The 26,712-nt window shown below is 36.7% G+C and overlaps 1 pseudogene; it reads right to left on the minus strand.

The window, feature by feature from the left end:
* LOC122351661 overlaps positions 1–26,712 on the minus strand; it is a 326,230-nt pseudogene that overhangs the window by 7,549 nt on the left and 291,969 nt on the right.

Here is a 26,712-nt window from a genome sequence, read left to right on the forward strand (position 1 = left end):
GTTTGTGTGTTTGAGTGAGTATGTGTGTCTTCTGGTGCCTACCTTGCTGTCAAAATCAGAGGTGCTGACACAGGCTTTGATGACGTACAGTAGTGAGTCTACGAGTCCCTCGCAGGAGCGCATATATTTTCTGGCTTCTTCTCCGGCTGAACTCAGGTTTCTGTAGCAACACAAAATCACTGCACAGTCAGTTATTACAGCTTTGAATTACAGCTCTGATTTGATTTATTGGTAGAGAGGTAATTTTGAGGTCATGGAAAAGCACTTTAATATCAAGACAATTTAAGCAATAATATAGGTTGTTCCAATAATGTAGAACACTTACTGCATAACAATGTAAAAACAAATTTTCTTAGTGAATGAGAAAAAAAACTTTTCAGCTGCTCGAAGCTATTCTTTAAACCGCTCTTTAATATTGCAGTCATTAGCATGTTAATGCAGGCAATTCATTTTTCCAGTTTAACAGGGTTTAGAGGAGTCGTGATGATGTGAAGTTTTCCTTTCTCTTTGGAGTGTTACAAGCTGATAAGATCCCTAAAGTTGCAAAGACTAGAGTTTAAAAACCAAAGAGATATTCTTTATAAAAGACTTGTCCACATGCCCCTAAAACTCCTCATCACAGAGCGGGTTTATTTTCGAAAACTGCCAAAATATTAATGCAAAGAAAGCAAGTAGAACTTTGCAGTTTAGTTCACACATACGTGCACGTATTCATATGAAACTCAGTACACATATAGATCTCATTGTGCTGAACACCTGGAAGCCTCATACCTTTTGGCTCCACTCAACAGGAAGTCGACTATTCAGAGTTATTTAAAAATGCTGTGGAATTTGATATACTCCTCTGAGGTTTTCCAAACCACAGCCACCAAACCTTTCCAGTTTGCCCTTAGCAAGGCGATGAAATTATGGCCAAAAATGAAAAACAGGAAGTGTCTAATGACATCCACATATATTATCTGATTTTACTCAAACTTCACGGGTTTTGTCGATTGCATAAATGTGACTATTAGAGGTCAAAGTTATAGCGCCACCAACTGGCAAGCAGGAAGTGTGTCATTTTCAAAATTCTTTTGTCAAAAGTGAGGGGCTTAGTTTTAGCTACAGAGACCAAACTCTATATATGTTGCTCTCATAAATCTGAAAAACTTTCTAATTTACACTCATTAGGAACAACCGACAGGAAGTTGGCAATTTTTTTTCTGAATTTGGATTTCAGATAATCAGAATGCATTGTTTTTAATGGCTTTTATTGTTTTATGTATCATGGTATGGTAAGGGCATAAGACTTGAGGTATTCAGCCAAACACAACACACTGAATAGCTGGCAATTAGAGCAAACCTCGCTTTTTTAGAACAATGAGCTTTGTACAAATCAATCTGTTTAAGGAAGGCAGGACTTAGAGGAGAGACTATAAATAGCAGTATGTAGAAAATATGTTTTTTTAAACATATAACTGCATAAACATTGTATTACACCAAATACACAGATTCTCTTTTTAGTAATATCATATGACCCTTTTAAAATATTTAACACATTTAACACAATGGTGGGGCCAAGGTTTCATTGCCCCACTCACAACTGCTGCTTCTGACTTCGACAGAAACAAGCTCTAACTGTTACTACAATGCAAGGTCCTTCAATTGAAAATCACAAGAGCTTCCAATCAGAAGAAAACAAAAACTAAGAACCCAACATGCTGATATTTTTCTAAATCTCATCAGATCTACTGATCTTTATTCCCCTTCATCAGTTTTGATAAACCAATCATTTAGAGAATGTAAATTATGAGTTTTTAGTAATGATTTGAACTATCCTGACTCCACGCATCCAGGAAGCAGTGCTGTGCTGCGGTTACCTTAGACAGCCGGTGGTGTTGCGAAGCACGACAGAGGAGTGCAGCTTGAGTTTGTGCTCATCGTGAAAGTCAGTGCTGCTCCAGCCCGAGTGAGGGATGATCACAGTGTTGGTCACGCTGCTTAAGGCATCGCGAATGATTGTCATCTTCACTGCGTCACACGACGACCAGATTCCACAACACACCTACAGACAGAAAGCAGCACACATGCAGGATGTCAATCACACCCTCTCCTGTTTGTCCTAACCAATGAAAAGGTGTCTTTTTTTTAATGGGAAGAGTTTTTGGAGGATCAGAATAGACAGTTTAGTGTCCTTCATATTCTGATTAATATCTCAAGCATGCAATGCGTGTTATGAGGTGGTTTACACCAATGCATAGGAATTAACTAAGGATTATTTTGATATGTAACCTGTGAAGTTACATTGTCCAATAATTCGATCTTAAGGCATGTATGTGTGAAATAAGCACAAATCTTTTTCCGTCTCAGTGTGTCTTTCTGAGATTGTTAAGAGTAATATCAACTAAGATACTACTTTTCTGAACAGATGTTATTTATTTATTTATTTTTACATTGTATGATATTACATGTCTCACTCTGTAAAATGGGGTTTTAAACATTTTGTGATCAGATCACAAAAATAAATGTATTTGAATGACTCAGCAACTTAAAAAATCTATTGTTTTTTAATGCTTCTAAAAGAATCAATGCACATATGACTGTTCAGTTTGTGGCTTAAATTTGCAGATGATTTAAAAGGAGACATATTATTCCCCTTTTACAAAATTTGTACAAAATTTAATTAATTTTATTAAATTAATATATGTACCCAAAATGTGTCTGTGAAGTTTCAACTCAAAATACCCTACAGATCGAATAGGTTACTTCTGTAACCCTGGTTGCATGAGATACAGGGAATGAGTTCTGCGTTTACAAAGGCGCTATGGGAAAACTCCTTTTTCTTCCTGAAGACTTCACGCAGTGAAACTGCATGGCCATCGGAAGCAGTTTATCCTGGTGCGGAGAGAAGAGACTAATAGTGCAAGCATGTAGTCAGCTGGGCACTTGAAACAATGCACCAGCTAAAGAAATTTGCTCTTTAGAAAATGTGTTATTTTTGCAGAATGGAAGGCATGGGAATTATTCATGCTCCGCCCCTTATCCAGAATAGAGCTGTGCCATTACAGCTCATACCTACCTAAAAACATATGTTTTGCTTGCGATTATCATTTTCATCATGCTGAAAGCATGCATTTTGAATAAGTATTAGTTTAAATTTCTGATATACTACCTTCTGAGTGTATATATCCAAAGCATATGGACAGAACATGATTAAACATGGACATGTAAATGAACATGGTTACTTACACGTAGCATAAGTATTACTGCATCCATATTTCACTAAAAGTGTATTTGCACAGCTTGTAGTTAATTGTGACAAATAATTTTCTCTTCTGAAATAATCTGGCACTTTATGGAAAATAAAATTAGTTTGGCATACAAGTTTGGCATACACCTCTTAATGACTGAATTCAGGTGCTTCAAGTTTTATTAGAAGTGCAAGTTAAATAATTAGGCTAACATAATGCTCTTATAGAGCAACAACGTGTAAATGTACAGTATCTCACAAAAGTGAGTACACCCCTCACATTTTAACAAACATTTAAGCATATTTTCTCAAGGGACAATACCTTAGTAATGAAACTTGGATATATTTTAAAGTAGTCAATGTGTAACTTGTGACATTAAAGATTTACTATCCTCTGAAAAATAACTCTAAAATAACATAGTATCTTTGACAGGAAAGGAGATTCAAGATTGGTCTGTAATTCACTAAATATCTGGAACCATGCCCTGTGGTCTGATGAGACTAAGATAAACTTGTTTGGCTCAAGCGGAAGGTGGAGAAGCACCATGTGTCTAACATCAAGCAGCTCCATGATGTCATTATGGAGGAGGGGTGGAGGATGTTAACAACAACCTGCACAGCTCTGGTGAATTCCATGCCCAGGAGGAATAAGGCAGCGCTAGATATGGTGACCCTTCTAAATATTGACATTTTTAGTCAGGGTGTACTTATTTTTGTTCCCAATCATTTGGACAATAATGACTATATGTTGAGCTATTTTTGTAAATTTGTACTTCTATACAATCTGCATATTGACTACTCTAAAATTTATCCAAGTTTCATTTGTCTAATATTATCCCTTGAGAAAATATACTAAAATTCAATTCTAATTTATTCAAGATATCTGTATATTATTACAGATAGAACGTATTATGCATTTCCTACAGATGTAATGTATATTAATAGAATGCATACTGTACATAACAGAGACAAGCTATACACACGTATCTGACAACAGACTGGCTGACCTGTGACAAGCTCCTCGTGCTTCAGTGTCCACTGTTGTTCTCAGCAGGCAAAGCAGAGCAGGAACTCCACCTGCGTTTCTCACAGCGATCTTGTTGTCATCTGTAGCTCTGCCATAAACAAGGTTCCTCAGGGCTCCACATGCATGCCGCTGCACCTCCAGAACCTTATGATCCAACAAATCCACCAAGTGTTTTATTCCACCCAGACGACACACCTTCAAAACACAAGAGATGTTCATGTTGATCAGGGGTTGCTCAAACAAAGTGAGGTATTTCATTTCTGTTCCTACTTAGTGACACAAACAAAATTTTTTATTGTAATGCAGAGTTCCCCAAAAATGTACTTTTGCTGCCACTGTTCTATATAACCAGTTACATACAAGCTCGCTGTAAATATAACATTAATTACGAAAATACTATAACAAAGTCAACAGCATTAACCCTCATGTACTGTTCTGGGTCAATTTTTTGGATTTTTAAGTTAACTTATGTATTTTTTCCTTTCCTCATTTAGAGTCATAAACATTCTTACAAAGTTTCAGTACACTAATGTTCTGACATGTCCAAAATATTTTTGTTAAGTTTGTACTGTTCCCTATTTTTATTTTCTAAAGCAAGTCTACAGATGTTGTTTGTTTGTAGGGTCATAAACGTGCATGCAAAGTTTCAACACTCTTTGACATTTTTATTTTTACATTTTGTTTTTGTACTGTAACAGGGTACATTTGAGCCGCCTATTTTTAATGTTCTAAGGCAACTCTACAGACCCAAAACAAAATATCTTGGTTATGTTTGGGGTCACCAAGACAATTTTGTGTTTCCATGAAAAGTCACTTTTATTTACCACCATGAGTTGTAAAATTAATAGAAAATATAGTCAAGACATTGACATATAATGATTTGTATTTGAAATAACTTTACTAATAAATAAACTTTGCTTTCGTCCATGGCATGGCGTTGCAAAATGCAGTGATAGCCTTCCTTATTCAAAATCCCTTTTACCCTCAACAAATCTCCTACCATACCAGCGCCAAAGCAACCCCAGGCCATCACGTTACCCCACCATGCTTGACAGATGGCATCAGGCACTCTTCCAGCATCTTTTCAGTTGTTCTGCGTCTCACAAATGTTCTTATGTGTGATCCAAACACCTCAAACTTCAATTCATTCGTCCAAAACACTTTTTCCAATTTTCCTCTGTCCAATGTCTGTGTTCTTTTGCCCATATTAATCTTTTTCTTTTATTGGCCAGTGTCAGATATGGCTTTTTCTTTGCCACTCTGCCGTGAAGGCCCAGCATCCTGGAGTCGCCGCCTCACTACAGATGTTGACACTAGCGTTTTGCAGGTACTATTTAATGAAGCTGCCAGTTGAAGACCTGTGAGGCATCTATTTCTCAAACTAGACACTCTAATGTACTTATCTTCTTGCTCAGTTGTGCAGCAATGTCTCCCACTTCTCTTTCTACTCCAGGTTAGAGCCTGTTTGTTCTGTTCTCTTAAGAGAGTAGTACACACTGTTGTAGGAAATCGTCAGTTTCTTGGCAATTTCTCCCATAAAATAGCCTTCATTTTGAAGAACTAGAATAGACTGTCGAGTTTCACATGAAAGTTCTCTTTTTCTGGCTATTTTGGAGCATTTAACCTGCTCAAAGGAAGGTCAGTGTTATAGTTTCTCTAACCAGCTAAACTGTTTTCAGCTGTGCTAACATGACTGCACAATGGTTTTCTAATCATCCATTAGCCTTCTGACGCAATGAGCAAACGCATTGTACCATTACAACACCGGAGTAATAGTTGCTGGAAATGGGCCTCTATACACCAAAACCAGACATTTGCAGCTAGAATAGTCATTTATCACATTAGCAATGTATAGAGTGTATTTTGATTAGTTTAAATTTATCTTCATTGAATTAAAAAAACAGTTAAAATATATAAAATTTTTAAAAAATATTTATAAAAATAAGGACAGTAGTGTATATATCTTATTATTTGTTTTACCATCCTACAAAGCAAAAAAAGTAGCTTTCCCCCACTCATTTCAATACAGAATTTTTTTATTTAAATATTATTTTAACATAAAAAATGTTAAATATTATTTAATTATTATTATTTTTTTCTCCATTGTTAACAGTATGGCCACCTGATTCATCCACAAGTTGATTGAAGGTATTTGAATAGTTGACCATAATTTTTGGCCAGATATATACAAAAATTTTGTAACAGAAAGTCCTAAGTGAAAGCCTGATTTTGAGATGGCTTCAGTGGAACATATATTCAAAGCTTCAGATTAGCCCAGAACAATCTTGTACCCTGAAACAGGGATTTTAATTATTGTAGAGGTGTCAGGGTATTTAATATACAACAGAGCATCGTCTGAATATAGAGAAATAAGATTTATCTAACTGCTTACTGTAAACCTGTTAGACAACATTCTGTTAGTATTAACCTGAGCTACTGGATTAGAATATAGACATTTAAGCAAATCAGTTCAATTGATTCCCAACTGTATTTTCTCTAAACACTGCAAAAGAAAAGGCCATTCCACCTAACAAATGCCTTTTTGGCATCTAGGGACAAACTAAGGTCAGATTCCTTGGTAGAATTTACCTCATCTATAATATTAAGATCTATTTGGATATTTCCTGAGCCATACCTGGATTTCAACAATTTAAGACAAAACATTTTCAGGCTATTTTAATTTGTCAGGCTAAGGATTTTGCAATAATTTTATAATCTACATCATGAGTGACTAACAGGCAGACCACGGTCCAGGTCTTCTATTTCAACCGCGCATCTTTTGCAGTCTCTACGATAGTGAAAGCAAGCTCCTCAACAGGCGGACTCGGTCCAAATCTGTGAAGGTTTTGACATAATAAAAAAAAAAATAAATCAAATGCTAATTTCTAATAAATCAAGCTTATATCAAGCACATCAAGATCAACTCTGGAGCCGTTTGGGTAATGGCATTTTGAAAATTAGGAAAGTTGACTGTTCAGAAAGTTTCAGGAGTCTTAAATGTGGAAAGACATAAATTGCAATTAAACTTAAAAAGGTCATTCCTTTAAATAACAGTGGAGGGTATACACAAGTATACTGGTAGCATATTCAGTTCTTTATCAGATGACTTTGCAACTATGCAGATAGAGACAAAAATGCTGTGACCTTTTCATGAGCGAGAGCATGTCATTATTACACTGGTGATCTACTCAAAACCTTTCAGTCAAGGTAAACAAATACATTTTAAATAGTGAGTTCAAAACAGCTTTAACATTGATAAAATCTATTGAAAGTAGCCCAACACATCGAGCAAGGTGCGGCTTGTGCAGCCAGTCTATAAATGAGAGAATCTTGTTGAAATATATATAAAAATGTACATAACTGCACAAAGAAGAAACATCTGCAGAAAAGGCAGGTTTGAATATTTATAACATGATGTCTAGTTAACCAACACAAGAGAGTACATTTTCCCCCTGAAAACCAATTTTATTGCAAATCTGACATTGATTTTATGGAAGAGTTCAATCGACATGAAGTGCTCTATACAATTCAGACAATATTTTCAATATTGACCATTTCTGCTCTATTCTGGGTTAGCCTATAAACTAGTTTCTATCAAAGATCACAGCAGAACAGTCGTGCATCTCAAAGCAACACACTTAAGTCATTGATTTAAATGACCCATAAAATATAACACCATTCAAAACAACAGGAGCTTGTTTCATTCTTGAATGAATTAGCCTGAGACTAATCAAATAGTTTGAATAAATAACTCGGGTTATTTTCGCGTTTAAAAGATGCTTACTGTATTTTTCCAACATTTTTATATTTGTATAAAAACCGAAAAACACATAGCATTATCGATGTTATGTATTATTTATGCATTCATGTTAGACTTCAGTATCATTAAAACAAATAAATGCAAATAAATGTCACTGATTTCTGCTGCTTGCATTTCTTCTGCGGTGTAAAGATCAATTTCTGTTGAGGCTGATCATCTTAATCCTCCACTGAGAGTAAAAGTGTATGTATCAGCCCAAAGTCAGATTTAACTGTCCAGAGAGTCCAAAAAAGCCTTGGCTGAATCCTGGTTGTTAAATAGGCCAATCTTTTCGTTATGCAGACATCGTGAGCCTGGCTGGATAGGTAAATCTGCGGGCAGCAAATCGTTACTCACCATCCTGAAATCACACGCTTCTGTAGCAGACCAACTGACAAAGAATTGAAGCTCGAGCCATTGTGAATGATCGTTTTCTTCAGTGTTGCTTTCAGAATAGTTTTATCAGTGAATTATAGATACCGAACCAAGATGCTTCTCAGAGCTGAATTCGAGACTGGTTGACGCAAACATGGGAGATCTATGAGCCCTTTCAATGTCCAGAGCAGGAATGTCTGCAGGTAGGTCTAGCCACTTAAGGATCAGGTCTTGTAGATACGATGACAGTGGGCTAGAGCCCTCAGCATTTTCTGGCAGGCCCACAATTTTCAGATTCTTGCGGTGACCTTTATTTTCAAGGTCGTCTACCTTTGTCTGCAATTGATCTACTATCATCTTCAAGTTAGTCACCTGCCTTTCCGTAGCTGTTGATAAATCTTCGGCAGATGAGATCCTCCGTTCGGATTCATACACATTAGCGCCAAAAACAAATCAGTAAACGAATTCACAGAGGTTGCATTCCCCTCTAGATGCCTAGTAATTCCATCAAGGCGTGATCCATTAGCCTTTATTTCTGACAGAATGTCCAGGTGTGGTTCAGCTGAGTTAGCATTAGCATCAGCTGAAGACGCATGGAGGGTAACGTTAGGCTTTTTCTTTTTGTTTTCCTTTTCTTTTTTATATTTGTATTTTTTTATACAAACTAATATAAAACATTTTACAAAATTACAACTGAATCTTTAAGAAAATCAAGGCCAATCATCTGAATAAGTTTTGTGTCAAAATTTTGGTTGATATCTCAAAAAAACTATTTTGTGGATGCACAACCAAACTTTTCAACTGGATGATATATAGGCATCTTGTTTTCCATTTATTTAGTGTTATGAACCATATATTTCCATATTTTTGTTTGGAAAGTAACTTCTAGAACTTTCTAGAACCTCTAAAACATATAAAAACATATGTATAGAAGTGTAAGAGTGTGTTTGGCGCCATGGAGATTCTATTGCTATTTATCGATTGCTTTGTCATTTGTCAACCTTTCAAATGATATATAGTTTATCAAGATTACTTTTTAGGTTTAGACAAAGATATCATTGTTAAACAATATACGATCACAAACATCTTGCAGGTGTGGGTGAGAGACAGTCCAAAAAAGTGGTTAAAATAGATATTAATTCTTTGAAATGTGTAAAAAGTACTGATATTAAAAGTTTATTGATTATAAATGTGCTTTTTCCAGCAAATTTAGCTCCAGCTATCAAATACGAATCAAATACACCTGCTTTTAATTTTCAAGCGATCCTGAAGACGTTAATTAGTCGCTTCAGGTGTGTCTGATTAGAGCTGGAGCTAAACTTTGCAATTATTTTGATTAGGTATGTTATGTCCAGTCACCTTATTTCAGTAGCACTTTCGCTTTTTTTTCTTCTATAAAGCACTATACAAATAAAGGTGACCTGACTTGCAACATTTGCCTACTGGTAATTTATCCTGAAACAAACTTTCCTTTTAAAAAGGAACACATTTTATGCCCATTGGTTTATTAATCTTCCGAACCTGGCAACCACGCATGCATGCTTGGGATGTAAATGGTAGACAGAATGTTCAGTAGGTACCTTATGCATTATGGTCACAGTTCAAAATGGGTTTGGAACAACATGAATTTGTTTATGTTTGTGAGCTTGACCTGCCTTGTATTTTCCCTTCTTTACAGACTTATATTCCACACAATTCAAGCATTCTTTACCTCTGACTTGACGTGGTTGTCTCTGTAGCACAGGTGTTGCAGGTATGCTGCTGCATTAGCCTGTACAGATGGAAACTGATGCTGTAGCATGTGGATGACCTCTGGCAGGTCTGGGTCACGCCATACAAACTCTCTACAAAACAATCATAACATTCCCATTAAGCTAGCTTACAAATTATAATACACATGCACAGACATACACACACACAGCAGTAACGGGGGGGTTAATGTGAATGCAGATGCAGCAGGTGTTGATCCATGACTGAGTAAAAATTGCAGAGCTTTACTAGTTACCATCAGCTATGTCATCTACCTTGGGTCCTTCTGCATGCTGTCTACCGAAGGGGAGCGTGTGTCATCATTATCCATGGGCTGGCGTGAGTAGCTGGGATCAGGGGACCAGTAAAGGGGTAGACTGGTATGCTTCTGTGTATATGGTGTTTAAAGCATAGTTATTTCTTTGGTACATCATGTTACTGCGCTGACTGGAGCTCCGCTGAAGGTTACTTATACCTGAAATACAGCAACCACAGCACGTTAATTGAGGGTTGGGCAATATATCGCACAATATATTATATTAGATGAGTCTTAGCAGTCTTAATAGAGGTCCAGTACAGTTGTGGGCTATGAGACATCTATGTATTTATGTCTATGGTTTTAGAAACCTATTTCAGGTTTTAAGGTCTAATGAGCTACTCAGTTAAATCAGATGTGTTTGACTTGAGCCATACAAGTGTTCAGTGTTTGGGAGCGAAAATTAATGCTTTAAAAAAAATGTGCTGTTTTGGAGATGCAAGTAGATACTTAATCATTAGAATACTTTTTTGTTAAAAAACAAACTACAATTTTCTACAAATTTAAGTGATTTACTAGACTACATTATGGACTATTTTCAACATTTTAAATATTATATTCAAAATCATCATATTAACACAACTGTTTTCAAAATATTTCTTATATAGTTCAAAAGTTTCATACCGAAAGACGACCTATAGAGTGCACTCTGTGGGCTATGGTTCAGGTCTGAAGCGGCCTGGCTGAGGCTGTGGTAGAGAGGGCCCTGGAAAGTCCGGCCCTCATAAATAGGTCCTATATGTCGGTCAGGGGAAGTGGCTGACCTCAGATCAGCACCTATCTGACTGTGTTGACTAGTGTAAGATGTCCGCACACCTAATGATTACAATACAAACACATAGTTAGAGAGACTGTCACTCATTTATTCAATTGACATACGCTTATTTAAGTCCTGTATGCAATATTGTACTAAGAAAATCAGCATTCCAGAACTCAAGATATTTTGAAACATGTTTGGTTGATCTGAATGTTGGGGGATCTTTTATGTTCCACAGAAATTAAGTTTGACATGATAATGAGCAAATTTATTTAACCCAGAGTCATTTTCTCCAACTCACTTAACTAGATTAACATTACGAAAAAAAAAATACTGATCGTTGTCATTTGGATTTATACAAGTAGACATTATATTATAGACATTATACTACATTACATTACATGACATAATATAATAAGTTTACATTATATTTGACATTGGATAACTTAATCAGAGAGAGCCCAACCTAAAGCAGCATCACCTAAAAATAGTCCCCAGCGTTTTCAGGTACTGAAAATTTTCAGGCGTAATATCATTAAAGATTTTTAAACATATCAAGAAAATCTGACTTTTCCAGGTTTTAAGTGCTATAATCAGGTCCCCAGTGCATTTAACAACCAAGGAAATGTGAAAAAGAGTAACCCAGTAACTGTTTAGTAAGCTATTTTCTGCAAGCTATGCTATAAAAAAATGACATTTTTCATATCGTCAAATTACCAGCATATCATGAAATCGCTGATACGCGATATTATTGTGTATGGGTGGGTGTGGGCAAGAGAGAGACTCTCTGTATACGTCACAGGCTATTTCGTAACTATTTGGTGATTTAAATTCTCTCTGCGTGAGAGAGAGAGAGAGAGAAAGAGCTTGGGACCATCAATAACCAAAATAATAGACTTTCAAACATACTGAAAAACTGACGTTAAATATAAAAATATTTATTACAGCCAGTTCATATATTCGGATACAGTCAGCAGTCATACGTCGCTATTAGGACCGCGTGTTCTACTGTGATACTTTTGCCACATTGGCACTGAAGTTTTAGTCTAAAAATCAGTCAAGGTAAAACTCATCAATAAGCATCACATTTTGTTAATGTTCTGTAAAGAAAATGAAATGCTGGTGACAATAACAGCTATGAATGAACATAAAGAAACTGTGTAGCCTACTAATAATAATAGGCAGAGTAGAAATAATAACAATGATAATAGTTTTATACATTAACAGGAGAACAACCATAATATTGCCTTGTCTATCAACAAAGACATCTGGTATAGTAAATATCTCTGACTAGCATCAATACACAATAATATCATCTATCGGCACCCAGGAAAGATAGGTACAGGTACTTGCTTTTGAGAGTCCCAGGAATTCATGATGGCTTTTACATGTGGGTTGAAATAAATAGGAGATAACAGAATTGGCTGTTTTATTACCTGTTAAGCTGTCTGGTCGTGGGTCTATCCGCTCGTAGATTTCGTGTAGCTGTGTGTAATGTATGGATTGGATACATCATGCAGAAGCGATCTCGACATCATCGATCCATAATGCTGTGGTACTGCGGTCATCCCCGGCCTGGCCGATGACACTGACCCAAGTTGCTCGTCTTCTCTCACAGAGCCTACTCCTCCAGAATAGGGTGATGTGGTGCGGCTGGCTCCGCTCGAGCGGGAGGAACCCATTCTGAGCAGGGCGTCAGGAGAGCTCTTTTGAGGGATTGCAGACAGGGTGGACATAGGCTTAGGTTCAGTAGTAATTGGCAAGCCATAGGAGTTTCCAGGAGTGGCCAGAGACCCACGAGATGGAGAGATGCTGCTTCCATACAGCGGCTGAGCACGAGCGGGCATTGAACCAACACGACGCATTGCACGAGTGGGTTTAGCCCCATCCATCAGTCCTGACACCTATAAGAGACCGCAAAAAAGTATGTCGTAATTATGTATAAAAAAAAAAAAGGAGAGATCTTAGATTTCATTAAAAAAGTGCATATAAATGATCAATCACTCTAAAATCTGTTTGTACTTCAGCCTTGACCCACTCTACTGCTTTGGCTTTGTTTGTATATGTCATAAGTGTCATCTTATGACATATACAAAATTACATTCACATAGTAAGTGGCAAAACCTTCAGCAATTTATTTTATTTTGGCCTAACAATTAAATTCTGAAGCTTACTGTATGTACAATAACCTCTGTGTGGCAGAGAAGTGCAAAAACAAATCGCAATCCTGAAAAAAAAACAACAAATTACAAATGCATTATATGAAAAAAATAACTATTTAGTCGAAAAGCACAGCTACAATTTCAAAAACAAAACAAGAAGTCAGAAAACACGACAACAATTTAGACAAACCGGAAGAGGTAGGTATAGTTTGACGATTGACTGCTTACCGCTGATTGGACCAGATATCTGCCAATCAAGTTGTGCAGGAAAAACTGACTTCTTGTTTTGTTTTTGAATTTGTTGTTATACTTTTTGACTTGTTATAATGTTTTCTGAATTGTTATTTTGTTTCATGGATTTACATTTACATTTGCATTTGTTTTTAGAATTCTCACCCACTGTAATAACCACTTATATGTCAAAACATATATATATATATTTTTTTTAATAAAACATGACAAAGTCATACCTATTAAAATGCACAAGTATTATTGATAATTGTGATTTCACTTTATTTTCATGGTTCCTTTAGTAGACTTTTAAATGTTTAGAATAAGTTACATATACTTACAAAATTACTTTTACTAGTCACTAGACTGTCAGTTGTAACACCATCACAATAAAGTTAAAAGAGTTAGCAGATATTACTCAGTCTACTAATATTCTAATGACATTTGACTTTGATTTCCCATACCCAAAAAAAGTTTTTTTCATTTCTTTCATCAAAGACATTTTAATTTTTATCTGCTAAATTAGCTTCATGATTTGATTACAGCCATTACAGAAGAAATTGCTAATTCAGCGCCTCCTGCTGGAACAGAATGATTTAACAGCACTTTTATACCATTTTTTTCTGCACATTTGTCTCAATCTATAAGAATAATCAGCCTACGTTACCATTCAAAGGTTTTTGAACAGTACAAATTAAAAACTGTAATTTATTTCTGTGATTAAAGCTGCATTTTTAGCATTATTACTCCAGTCTTCAATATCATTTCAGATATCAGTCTAATATGTTTATCGATATTTAAAACAGTTGAGTACATTATTTTAGGATTCTTTGATGAATAGAAATATCAAAATGTAGCCAGCCAGATAAGCCATGCGAGGCCCAAACCAGACTGAGGCACTTTCTCTTGTCTCCTGAGAAACTAACTGCTCTCTCCCTCCGATTAGACACCAGCTTGTGACAGATCAGCACTCTTTTCCCCAAAGCACTGCGCAGACTGAAGCTGGAATTGTATCTATTGTGTTAATAAATTAATGCACTCTCCAGGGTTTGTTTGGTGTTTTGTTTTGTTTTTAGCCCTCCTTTTCGTGCGTTCCTTCCCTTCCGTCACAGTGGTGAAAAATGCTGGCATGTTAGAAGGAAACACAGGCATGTGATCTCTTTATTTTATTCTCTTATTTGTCTCCTTCCCATGCGCCGCTCTCTCCAGCCAATATGAAGAGATTCTGGAAGCGCCTGACAGAACTTAGTATCTGCCAGAAGAGAACACCTCACCACCAGAAAGGGGGAACCGAGCAGGAGCTCGCCAGCCTCCGCACAACCGCTTACAACGCTTTCCTGTACCGGATCTTTGCATGCAGGTCTCCCAGCTGATGACTGATAAACTGAGGGCTGATGAGGACGTGGAAGTATACCTACAGATGTTTGAAAATACAGCTGTTACTGAAGGCTGGGAGTGGACTGATTGGGCCCAGGCTTTAGCCCTACTCCTGACAAGCAAGGAACAGCAGACCACCTTCAGCTTACCAGCCACAGTGGCCACCCAGTATGATAATGTGGGAAATTCTTCCATGATTGGGTCGTTCCAGGCCCAGGCAGCCGAACTATCACACCTTGCCAAACACTGGCTGCTGGACGGCAACTGTGTGGTCAAAACACATGCTGGAGGGCATCTCGTGTCCAATAAGCAGCTGGCGGGCCCCAGTCCAAAGACGATTGTGTTCTTCACCAGGATATCCCCTCTGAAGCCACAGAGATTAAGGTGAAGATCATCGGGAGTTTGTTCCAAGCCCTGCTGAATTTTGGCAATGCGGTCAGCCTCCTAGAGTTTCAACTCCTTCCGCCTCACAGTGACTCCAAGACCCTTCTACCGATTACCTGTGTGCATGGGGACAATCGCCTGCCAGCTTAAGGGGCATATGCCAGACAGGACGTGCCAGGAACGTGTTCTTTGTCTTCCGACAGGTGAAAGGAGGGGGTTCATTTCCCCGAGCCCAGCGGGAGGATGATTGTTGGCGACAGTGTTGGGGAAAGTGTGCTTGGATGGTGAAAAGCCTCGGCCTGGACCCCATCCTCTCTCACACTTCATTGTGTAGAACAGCTTGCTCTACTGTGTCACCCAGCGGAGGGGGTGGAAAAGAAGTTTACTCGTGGTCTCCAAGTCGAAGACTGAGACCATGTTGGAGCTAGCTAGAATATTCTTGATTGGCCAAGTCTGTCACCTGACCTTAACCCAATTGAGCATGCATTTCACTAAACTTCAGACATGCCTACAAACAGCAACTGAAAGCCGTTCTTTTCGATTCATTCAAAGAAAGATGATATAGAAAGGAGGGACAGATGTGGATAATCACACAAGATCAGTCAAGCACTCATTCACTGTCTGTTTAGGCTTATTAAATAAAGATTTTTCAAATCTATTGAGCTTTTGTACAAATCAATAGGGTATACATTGTTATCATTACTAGTAGCCTACACATGGCATTATCCTTACAAAAAAGAAAACACAAAAATCATGGTTTTTGCTATTGTTGCATTGTTATGCGGTTGATATTGTGGTACTACTAGTAAAACGCTTTTAGGAGAGATGCTTCATTTTCTTCTTTTACTTTTGATTTTGTGGTGAAACATGACCTGCACGTTTTTCATTAAGTTGTGAGCTGTACCTGAAGCTCAGGTGTTCGGTGGTGTCCTACAGCCTGGCCCTCGGCCCTGGAGCTCCTCTGCAGTGTGGAGCTTCCTCCTGAAACAAGTCTCTGCTGACACTCGCCCAGGGCCTGAGCACTGTAGAAGCTGACAGCATCCTGATAACCACTGTCAGAGTAAGAGTTCATCTGGGTAGAACTGTGAGAGTTCCCCACCGATCCTGAGACCCACAGTAAAAAGCAGATTAGACACTTCACATTACAACTCAGAAAGATGGCTTTGCAACTAGTGCTCAGAGTGGTATTCATGTGGATGTCAACTTGAGAAAAGAAGGCAGGAAAGAAGTCATGATGATAGACAGACAGAGTAATGGTCAAAGCCTTCATTCGACTGTTAATATTTAATAGAAGAGGATCTAAAATTTGGCTAAGGTATGTGAAAGGACTCTAAAGCCTGCTGTATAAATAGAACTGTACTGCTTCACACTTTACTGAGGTAAAAAAGCTGTCATTGATTAAATGATACTGGAAATCCCATTTGGCTTAAAATTGCATGCATTCATGCATTCATTCAGTACCTGCAGATCTCCAGGAAGAGACATCTCAGACGACCTAAAAACAAAAAGTCACATAAAATCAGTTCTAAAATGTGGAATGAGATGTGAGAGAGCCATGTAACCAGTAACAAAATCTGTAATAGCAAAAACTTCCAAGTGAGTTTTTGATAAGCTTTGCAAAACTTTCATACTTTCATTTTCAATCCATTGATGTTAAGAAACTCAATACACATTTAAAGTAACATGAGGATGAGTAAATGATGATATTTAACAAGCCATAATGTAACAACAGAATTCAAGATATTATAAATACCTGAGCAGTACATCTAAAGCGACATACTGATCTAAAAGGAGCAGCAATGAGCGACACTTATCACTTTAACCCAATATATACAGTATGTGTAAATCCAACAAAGCACAAGGAACAGTGCTGGTCAAAGTATAAACACCCCCACGTGTAGGTGTGCTCTAGGCCTGTGTTACACAGTGTTTGTGTGCATTCATTCTATATACACTCTATATTGAACCAGTACCCTATACAGTGATTTGATGTAATCATCATCCAGTCTGTCTGAAATGACACAAAAACCAGACTAAATCCAGAAGAACTGTGGAGAACAACATCTCCAAGATGATTCAAAAGACCTACCAGCATTTTTATATATATAATTTTCTTTTCACATCCTCCTCTTGCCATAACAAGTACCTTATTGTTATACATTTTCCATAACACAGAAACCAGCTTTTGAGTTGTGTAAACCGCACAACATTTCTGTTAAACTCTGACTGCCTAAAATCTAATGGCTGGCTCTGACAAAAAATAAATAAATAAATTAAAATTTGTCCAAAACGCTGTGCAAGCTTTATAGAGTGTAAATAAATGTGTTATGCTTCACCGGAACATCCAACAGGTGGCACATGAAACAACATACTGTAGCTCAACATCAGTTATTTTGAACCATTGGAAAATACATTAACACTTCATTGCAAGCATGCAGTGCAGTGCATCATTATTTTATGTTTTGTATATCATTGTCCTGTGTCAGTGCTGAAAAGAAACTGTTTGCATTATTTATTCATTTTTACACGTTACATGTTTGCATACATACAATTATAAATTGCAAAACCTTTAAAATACTGAGATGACGATGCAGGTTAACAGGTTTGTGTCAATTATTCAAGAAGTGGGGCAGATACAAGCTGCTGGGGCAGTCGTGGCCTAATGATAAGACAGTTGGAATGTCATGGAATTGCACTTGTTTGGTTAATAGTGAATGATGACCTATTGTGCACACTGTTGCTGCTGCTGTTAGCAGAACATAATCGCTATATTACAGTCTTTTAGCGATTTATTGGCACGGTCATCTGTGAGTGATGTCACCTCCCAATACAAACACCCCCAGTATTGTTCCGCCTCACTTTGACAGCACTGATGTAGAAATTGGAAATTCAAACGCAAAAATAATTTCGATTCCATTTGAGTTTTGGCAGGTAACATGAACGACGCAGAGAAAAAGAAAAAGAAAATGTGGCAATTAATATTGCTATTTAAATGTCAGGCTCATAGCTCAAGACATGGAAAATACAGTTGCATTTAAACTTAGTTTTTTGATTTAAAATGTGGCAGTCACTGCCAGTTCAATGCAATATAAATGCAAGATTTGCAATTGCTTATTATGCCATAATTTATTCTTTAAGATTTTTTTCCCCCTAGCACATAACCAAAGATATTTCAGTTGCATTTAGATTTACATATCTTTAATAATCCAACTCTCTTCCTGTACTTTTTCTGAATATTAAATGGAAAAAAAAGGAAATAAAAAAAGAGTACTGTAAATGCACACTGTCAGTGGTCAGTAGGGTAATGACGCAGTGTGTTTGTGTGTATGTACCCGCCACTAGCAGCTCCTGGGGATTCTGAACTCAGTCGGCATCGTTCCAGCTGATTGGCCACAATCTGTCGCTCCACCTCCAATTCCCGAGTCAAACGCTCAAACTGTAGCTCCTAAACACAACACACACACTCAGTCTCTGTCTCTGATGAAGAACAGTATCATGATTAAGCCAGCAATAAACACATACACTGCATGCACCATAGCTCAACTCAAAAGTGCTTAAAATACCCTCAATAATCACAATCGTATACCCGCACCCTAGTGCAAGGTAGCTCTGCACTGCAGCACTGCTCTAAAAGGTGTCAACTATAAGCGCTCAACACACACACTATCTAGAGAACAATCTGTACACATCAGCTTCACACTCCCACTGTCTATGAAAAGAAAACTAGCAGATTTGATCTATTAACTTAAACCCTGCCTTCAATACTTTTAAACAGACCCTGCATTTTAGTGGGCCTCTGTGTTTTGGATAATAAAACATTAATTAAATAACAATGCAGTAACCCTTCGGAGAGCACACACAGCACAGCCATAAAGCAACACCACAATTTTCAACTTTTGGAACTCAATACTGATGTGAGTAAAGGGACGGTCACATGACACTTTCTCCTCCATTGGCTTCCATGTATGTAAATGTATGAGAATGAAATGACCGATTTGCACAAATTTCACTGTAGGGGTGTGCGATATGGCAAAAACACCACGTCAGAATTTTTCAGGCAGAATCATAATCAACAATTTAAATTAATCTTTAGTTGGTTTTTAACACAGTTTTAGGAATAACTAAGCGGCATATTAGAGTAAAGCTCTACATATAACAAAATATAACAATTACTAAAATATAACAAGACTAAAATCTTGTTTCTTGATATACATCTGTTTTAATATCATATTACGTTTTTGTTTTGTTTTTTTCCTTATTTGACCCCTGTCGAACAAATATAATATAACAAATCTAATATATTTTTGTCCAGTAATATTCTTTTATAATTATTTACAATTTTAGGAAGATTTTATTGTACCACACAATATTTATAAATTTTTCGTTAGATATATTTTCCATTACATTTATTTTCTCTTTTTTTTTGTTTTGTTTTTTTTTGTATTGACCATTCATATCCTATGTCTTTCCTGTCAAAAAACAAACAAAACAAAAACACTGACCCATTTCAATGCATGTCCCTTTAAAAGATAATGAGCTCTGCTAAGCCCACCAGGTTTTCCAAAAAAACACTGATCCATCCTTCAGTTTTAACTTTTTTTTAGAAAAACCTGTTTTAAACTGCAAGAACACAAACTGGATGGGAATGTGTCAGTAAAGAACAGTCCATCAGCGGCCGTGGGAAGGGTCAAGACTCAAGACAAGGCTGCTAATGTCTGGCTTCACTCACTCATTTCTTTGTCCCTAAAAACCCTAAAGAACAGTCCACTGCTGCAAAGAAAACAAAACATTATTATAGCAGGGTTCATTTGGGCAGGATACACCGTCACCTATATAGAGTTTTCAGTCACATGACTGGTAAAGAGACCTGGAGGGCAAAACATCCACAGAACTGCAGCACAAGCCTGTCAATTTTCCATCTGTTTCAAACCATGAATATTTAGATCACTTCAAACAAAGACATCAGCAAATTTCTCTTAACAGCATCTATTTCTTATCTAAAAAAATAAGCTGCATCTAAAAATCATGCACTGACTACATTTGATGGTTCTTTCAAACAAGCGTGTACATTCTTGACATTATCTATCTCTATAGTATGAATGTGTGCAGTATGAATGAAATTGAGACGTACACCTGCAATGCCATGTTATGCCAACAAGGACAGCAAGGAACCTAGCGGTGCTGCGCAAGTGTTTGGTGATGAACTGAGCTCAGCCCGATCATGTACGTTCATGTTTTACAACATTAGAAAATAATAAAATATCCCAACTAAGCCTCTGTAGATGATGCCAAAGAGAGCTTACATCCAAAACCCTCCTGCTCTCACTCCACCGAATCCCAGTTGAGACCAAAATTAATTTTCAGGTTAAGATGGTAGCTTTCAGGACTGCCCTGGAAAAAAGAACCTCCCCATCTACAAAATAAGCTCAGGCCACTGAACGAGGGTCTTGCTGCAAAAAAATCATCACTTGCCCCAATGAGCCTGGTTTCTCCCAAGGTTTTTTTTTCTCCATTCTTTTGGTTCCCTGCCACTATTGCCTCTGGCTTGCTTAGTTGGGGACACTTCATTTCTAGCAATTATTGTTGATTTGATTACAGAGACCGTCTCTGCATTTAATAACAAATTGTTCAATCTCGTCATTATACATCCCTATCATTCTATTCTATTCTATTTGATCCTGTTCAGTGCTTTGATACAATCTGTATCAATAACAGTGTTATATAAATAAAAGTGATTGATTGATAAATCAGTCTACAACCCCTCTCTGTTCCTCCACTCAAAAATCTGAGGCCATCACTTTCAAAAATCTTCTGATAAAAACGTGTGTTAAATTCATAAATGTAAGTGTTGTCACAAGACTTATGGCGTTATTTGCGTTACTTCACTGCCACTCACAACTCCTCTCCTGTGGTCTCACGTGAGTGTAAAATATCCTCTGGATGTACACTTCAGAATCTCAGTGGAACTAGTTGTTCATCCAGGTTTTAGTTATTATGTTCCAAATACTAAGATTTTGGACATACTATTCATATACGTTTAACATATAGCAGGAAATAAAGTAGACATATGCAGATGCAGAGGCATTCATTTGAAATTCTGAGTACATGTATACCATGGCAAAACTCAGTTATGACATTACAAGGGACATGCCTGTTTGAATTATGGTGGAGAGATGCATATAGGTGCATTTATGTATCTAATTATTTAATATAAGGTCATATTTACATAGAGACAGCAGTAAGAGCAAAGCATATTGATGGTGTTCATCACAAAACCTTTACACTTTCCCTCATATTTAGTAGTGATGCCACGTGTTAATAAATGAGATCATTTAATAGGCTTCATCATTTTGAATTCAGTTGTAGTAATTTGGGATTATGGTTCAAAATATATTTTTTCCATAATAAATATATAACCCATTACTCTTTGGGGGTTTTCATGTTCTTTATCAATCAGCACTGACACAAGATGATACCTTTATCCAAGAGCTAATCATAAGAGTCCAAATATGCACGCATCTACTGAAGGTAATGTTGGGCAGAACACACATATATACAAAATTGTGGCAAACACCCATCTGCCAACACTAATAAAACTACTCACCAATGGCTTCTGCCCTCTTTTATTTATACGATTTTATCAAAAGCACATCATTGTGAATATATTTGTACATAAAAGACTTCAGCAGAAACCTAATGCATCATGCGCATGATGCACGCATCATGGCACCAGCTCTTCAGTCTTTTTAACTATGAATGGATCTGACGCACTAATCATTAAAAGAACACTCATTTAAATAAAGTGACTGTATTTTTAGAATTAATAGAAGGGTGTGATGGGTTTTTTTTTTTGATGAAACACAATATATAATATTCTCCAACAGCACAGATTTAAGTGATAAAATCCATTCTACAAACCTCAGGTCACAAGCCTTAGAAAACATGACAAGAAAAGCAGGATAGAGCAAAACATCAGTAGACTCACTTGTGACATCACTCATCCCAGCCTATTTTGCAACAGTCGGCTCTATAGTAACAGTTCAACCTCCCGGTCTGACGTCCCCCTCTCTCTCCTTCGCCGGTTAAACTGCTGGACGGGTGGTTTACAGTCTGGGGCTAAACAGTCTAAACACTGCTCAATCAAACAAGCGTCTCTTGTTCTCTCCTCTCCTTCATTTTTACTTTGAGCGAGTACTTCAACAAAACGAGTGAAAGTTTCCAGGAAATTCCTTTTAAAGGAAGAGGAAGTGACACTGCCCAGGTGCTCTCCAATAGAGATTTATTTCCTGTTGACACTAGTCAACAATAGGATTTGGCTTTGCGCCATATAGAGAGAGAATAGAGCTTTCTTTCAGCTTTTTATGCTTAAATCCAAGTGTCATTTTAACCTTGGTATAAAATAACCTCACATATCTTGTTCTATGTTTCACGACAATATTTTTACTTGGGGGCGTAATTAAACCTGGATAGTCAGTTTTGTAATTTTACACTGTACACTATAAACCCGGGTTAACATGTTTTTTGTTTATTGTTTTTATTAGGGGCCAAGTACCACCCCTTCTTCTTATTTTCATTTCTTTTGAGCCCATGGCAGCCATAGAACTGCCTGCAGCAAAGTTATGGAATTTAACACAGAGATAGAGGACCATTTTAACATTAAACATAGCTAATTTGATATGTCTAACTCAACTTTCTTTCTTTTTTTTGCTTTCATCCATTCAAAACTGCTGAAAAGTTTTAAGATGATTATAAAGATGATTATTCTTCCCTATTTCAATGCAATTTGCAGGCGCAATGATACCACTGCGTCTGGGAAAATTAGTTTCCAGCTTCCAAGACCCTGTGCAAGCAAAAGTGTCTGTCTGTTTTCAGGCACTGCATGATATTCCTAGAGTTCCTAGTCATATCAATCTTTCAATCACTTTTATTTATATAGAGCTTATAACAACACAGATTGTATCAAAGCACTAATCATATCAGCCTAGAAAACCATAACTTTTCATTTCCCGTCAGACTTACTACATAACATAACTACAGAAGAGTCAATTTTTAAATATTTAGTATATAAATATAAAGTTTTTAGTCTAATCAAGAGTCAATGATCTATGCCAAGCTATGCTGAAATTTGCTATTGCCAGACCCTAAGATCAGCTGAATTTATTCAAAAATGGTAAAACCTGACTTTTTAATTCTGGGGGTGTTGGAAAATGTGTTTTTTCTCAGTAAACCTCATTTAAATAAACAAATAATTGAATATTTTTTATGGGCAGAATATTCAAATGCAATATTTTTGGAAAATGCCCATCTCTAGTGTTGGCCTTTGAAAAGTACGGGACAAATCGGGTAGTGATTCAGGACAAGCCAAAGACCCAGTTTGGAAAATGGATTCATGGTGTATACGCTTATTATATACAAAATGTATATAATAAGCGAATACACTCATGAATCCATTTTCCAAACTGGGTCTTTTTTTTGCACAGCTAAATATAATTCTCATTCAAACTATACTTACTAAGATATGAATTCTATTTACTTTCTCCGATAATTTCTCTCCCTGATTTCTTTTGGTTTCAAAAAAGGATAACATTTTATACTTATTTTCACAACAATTTATAACATATATTTCACTTTATTTCTGAAAAAACCATCAGAAAATTACTGTATAAGAGTTACAAGTCTTGTTTAATTATTCAAAATGCTTCTTAAAGAGACCTCGTCCTCTGACAGTATAGGCATCACACCGGAGAACATTATCTGTCACACCAAAAGATTTTTCAGCTTTTTGAGTGAAATAATGACCTTGCTATTCCAAGCTAGCCTGTCATTAGTGGTTAGCAAGCTGCAAGACACATTTGCATGATTCTCCATGATTATGTAGTTTAACATACAGTTTTCAATTACAAAAATATAAATTTAGCGCTATCACTTCAAAAGGACAAAAAAATATAATTTTTTTTGTAGTAGCTCCAAAGAGTTTTTTGAAAATTGACCTTGTGCACATTTTATGGGTTTCACAGGAATATTCAGTAACAGAATGAATGGAGTCCTTCAACTATTCAAAGTTTCTTTGGAATCAGCCAATTTATTTATTTATATTTAAAATCAGGATATGGTGTCACACAAGAGGACACGGAGAGTAAATGTATCAATGCTTCCAGATATCTATGGTGGAAAAAAATATTGCCATTTACTAAAATATTTTAATGCTTTTCTTTTTTAATTTATAAAAGTTGTAATTTGAGACAGTCACAACACAAATCAATTTTAAAAAATGACAATATAACATTTTTATCTTGTGGGAAACTGAAAATGTCAAATATCATGTCCATAATCCATAATAATGCTTCCTTCAGTGAAAAGTCTCTCCTGTGGAGAGACATGGTTGTTTAGAATGGTTTTGGACTGTTTTCACTTGTAATATGTTTAATTTCTATTCTCTTCCGGACAGGACAAATGTTTCACTTGAGAAAGCATTACTACGGTCTTGCCTTTTAGCCAGTTCAAAGTTTATCTTAATGATAAATTTGTTATTACAGACATTTGTTCATTTTCCAAGACATTAACTGTCATGTGGTTACTTGTGGATATTTTTTTCTTTTTAATTGGCTGTTTGGGCTCTTATTCTGGTGGCAGAGGATCCACTGGTGTCCAGGTAATTTAAAGCTACAAATCCTTTCAAAAAAGAACTCATCTCAACTCAAACAACTACATCTCAGATAGCCTGATGGAATTTTTTACATTTTAAGCAAATTTTTATCTTCGGTAAACAATTTCTTTAAAGCAAAGTTAACTTTGTGTAATCTCAAAGATTTTTTTTTTCTTCTAAAAATCTCTGTTTGTGTTCCACAGAAGAAATAAAGTTTTGTACACCTAAAATGCAATGGGCGTGTGTAAATCACCAGAGAAATAGCTCATGCTTCTCAGGTCTGAAAAATACAGAAACTCTAGAAATCTGAAACATCTCACATCTTTAAGTAAATGTTTTTTCTGTCTAGAAGACATTTTAGCACTTTACAATAAGACATTTTAGCACTTTCTCTCATTATTTATCTTCATTCATGACTTTCTTGCCACTGACTTCAGTTGTTTGGACCAAAACAGTTACCTGTTCTTTGACGGAAGCAAGGATATTGGTGGCAGTGCTGTCCGACTCCATGCCATGAAGCGATGGCAAAGCACCTTCCTGTGAGCCTGGATTTGGCTTTGGAGTTGGCATTCCTCCTGTCAACACACAGCACATGCCTGTGATTTCAGAGATGCTAATATCATTCCATCCCATGGTATCAAAAAATAAGTGATATAAAAACGAACTGTAGCTACGGCTTTTGCACTAGAGCAGAAGTTTAAAAATGACTATAATTAAATGTCTGAATGTCTGGGAAGTAACGATACAATCATGTCACAATTTAGTTTGGTGCACAATATGATAGTTTTTGAACACCCCAAAAATAAATTCATGAAAAAGAATGCTATTTAATAGGAAGTGCTGACTTCTAAAACATAAGTTAAGCATATAAGTTAAGCAGAATATGCACATATGCTCTGTTAAATACTGTACAGTTTCAAAAGATTTGTCACTTATTTTCAAACACCGTGAAAATTCTGTTTTAATGGAAGTGCATGATTATTTTGTAAAATAATGTTCACGTTTTATTTTCTAGTAAAATCAGACTTTTGCCACATCCAAGACCAACACCACATTGTAACTGTCCTGCTGCATTTTATGCATCATATTCAGCAGCATTACATAGAGTGTAGAAGTCTACACCTGTTTTGTTATTGTATCAGAAAATTTCAGGTATTTAATATAATATAAATTACAGGTATAAACAGAAAACCACATATGGAGGTAGTCAGAAACACATACCATATGGCTTTGTAAAGGCCAATTCACCCTGAACTGACAGACACCGACAGAGGTTCTGTTATATCAGTGTGTCTGCTGGCATTGGCAGGCACTTGTTATCACCGACTGAACATGTTAAACTAGTGTCTGACGGTCTTGAAACATCTAAGAAATGATGAAATGTGCTCAGCTGGTTGGTGATGCTCTGCTAAACTCTAGAGGCAAAGCTTCGAAACTGGGGTATTTTTAGGGTGTGATATTCAAATGATGATTATTTTTTGCCACCAATTTTATCAACAGCAGCATAATCTTTAATGGATCACATGTGAACTCTGTCATAAGTTGATTTGTGTACACAGATCTGATGAGGCCCAATGTGTTTGACAGAGTGAGAGACTCCGCCCCTCTCCTATCAGCCAATCACTGTATGAATTAGTTAGCAAGCATGTTGACATCATCC

The sequence above is a fragment of the Puntigrus tetrazona genome, chromosome 9 (genome assembly GCF_018831695.1).
Source record: "Puntigrus tetrazona isolate hp1 chromosome 9, ASM1883169v1, whole genome shotgun sequence".
NCBI lineage: Eukaryota > Metazoa > Chordata > Actinopteri > Cypriniformes > Cyprinidae > Puntigrus > Puntigrus tetrazona.